Below are 2,500 nucleotides of genomic sequence, written 5' to 3'. Positions count from 1 at the left end.
TCTCCTCCTCCTGTTCTCCTCCTGTTCTCCTCCTCTTCCTCCTCTCATCCTCCCGTCCTGTTCTCCTCCTGTTCTCCTCCTGTTCTCCTCCTGCTCTCCTCCTCCTCCTCTTCCCCCTCTCATCCTCCCGTCCTGTTCTCCTCCTGTTCTCCTCCTGTTCTCCTCCTCTCCTCCTCCTCTTCCTCCTCTCATCCTCCCGTCCTGTTCTCCTCCTGTTCTCCTCCTGTTCTCCTGCTCTCCTCCTCTTCCTCCTCCTCTCATGCTCCTCCAGCTCCTAATATTCCTCCTCCTCTTCCTCCTCTCCTTGTCCTTCTCTGCTCCCCTCCTTTACTCCTCTTCTCCTTTGCCGCCCCTTCACCCCCACGCACACACACCCTTCATTCTGTTGCCATGGCAACAGAACCTGACAATATAAGTCCAAATGCCATCATTATTGTCCTCAACCTGTGTGTCTGTGTGTGTGTGTGTAAGTGTATATGTGTGCGCGTGTGTGTGTGTGTGTGTGTGTGTGTGTGTGTGTGTGTGTGTGTGATCACATACACATCTTTTGAATAAATGTTATGACTTTTACAAGTCTTTACCTGTCCCTGACTAATAATTATAGTACAAAACAAAGCTAGTTCTACTACTAATAATAATAATCGTTATTATTAATTCCTAATAATGATGATATTTGAGCAGCTCCTCAAACCCAGTCTTACATCGTCCCTCTATGGAACCAGACTCTCAGGAGATGAAGTGAACCGAGGAGGAGAAGGAGGTCCCCCCATCATTGTGGGGGGGAGAGGGCAGATTCTGGTCTTTTCTCATCATTTTAGCATCACCTGGAGCCCTCCCCCCCCGAACACACACACACACAAACCTAAACAAGCAAATAAGCAAAACACACACACTCACACGCACTCTGGGCTGTCGTCGTGGCGACGCGTCTTAAAGCTGTTCCACTTGCAAATTCAATTATGGGAGTGATTCATCCCTCCATTATGACCACTGTCACATTTTGTTGTGTCACACAATAATGCAGAAGGGAACAACGCCCCCCCCACAGCTGCTTTCTTCCATCCGACTTGTTTTCTCATCCTCTGCATCCCCGGCCTGTCCCGTTTCCCTCTCTTCATCCCGCTGCCCGGGGGCTGCGGGGGGGTTGAGCCCCTCTCTTGCCTCGCAGATCCCTGGACCCCCAGACCCCACTATACATACCATCCATCATCTCACATACATACACACTTCATACACATACACATACACATACACATCACACACACACACACACACACACACACACACACACACACACACACACACACACACACACACACACTCACACACACACACACACACAACACACACACATGCACACACACACACACACACACACACACACACACACGACACACGTACCCAGGATATTTATCTATTTTTGCTGCTGTGTATTTCTCTGCATGGTCTGACCTGTGTGTGTGTGTGTGTGTGTGTGTGTGTGTGTGTGTGTGTGTGTGTGTGTGTGTGTGTCGGAGACTAACACCTGCAGATCCGGTTCTACTACAGCAGCAGATCGTACAGTCATCTCTGAACGCGGCAGTGTTCTCTCACCCTTCTGACTCCCTCCACCCACCGCTGCTCATCCGCCCACTCGGGTGGAGGAAACGCTCAGATCTTCTCTCTCAGCGAAAAACTCCAGCGCTGTGACGCCGGAGCCGTAATTGAGATCAGGATCTCTGCTTTTCTAACAGAGAGACGAGAACATTAACGTCCAGACGGCCCAACATCCAAGAACTCACATCCTGCAAATTGAGCTAATAAAACCAATCAGTGTGAGTCATTGAGCTCCTCCACGGGAGGAGGAGGAGGAGGAGGAGGAGGAGGAGGAGGAACCCGTTTAGGGCAAAACCCTCCACACGGCAAGGATGGAACGGGCAACCTGGACTCCCGGGTCCTGCTCAGGGTCTGCGGTGCAGGTTTGGAGAAGATCCGGGTGGGATATTTGAACTGCCGCCTCCTCAGGAAGGAGAAATCCAGGTCAAAGGTCGCCAGGTTCATCAAGGGGAGGGGGCGGCGGGTCTTCATCAGGCAGGCAGCTTCAGGAGCAGTTTCAAACTAGACCGTCTAAAGATGGGAAATCAAATCAAAGCCGCAGAAAGCAAGAATCTGCTTTGCCTTCCTACAGCCCTTCTTTCTTTCCATCTTCCATTTTAGAAGGCGCTGGAACACTGGACCCTAACCAGCTTGGAGCAGCAGATCTGCTGCTGCTGTAACACACCTATTATTCACTCATTCACTCAAAAGATTCAATTTGGTATTTTACAATGTAGTATTTAGCGTGGAGTAGAATTACAACTGCAATCCAAGCCAAGGGCTGTCTTTCAGTGAAGATCTTTCAGGTTTGAATCCACTGGACACACACACATGCACACACACGCACACACACACACACACACACACGCACGCACGCACACACACACACACACACACACACACACACACACACACACACACACAC

The 2,500-nt window shown here is 50.4% G+C and overlaps 1 protein-coding gene across 3 annotated transcripts in view; it reads left to right on the top strand.

Moving 5' to 3' along the window:
* grik5 (glutamate receptor, ionotropic, kainate 5) overlaps window positions 1-2,500 on the top strand; it is a 45,352-nt gene that overhangs the window by 21,339 nt on the left and 21,513 nt on the right. The window lies entirely within an intron of this gene.

Source organism: Fistularia commersonii, chromosome 11 (genome assembly GCF_037954325.1).
Source record: "Fistularia commersonii isolate RoL2024-O1a breed Wild chromosome 11, RoL_Fcom_v1.0, whole genome shotgun sequence".
In the NCBI taxonomy this organism is placed as follows: Eukaryota; Metazoa; Chordata; class Actinopteri; order Syngnathiformes; family Fistulariidae; genus Fistularia; species Fistularia commersonii.
Note: the sequence above shows the minus strand (reverse complement) of the source record. Positions and strands in the feature narration are given on the sequence as shown.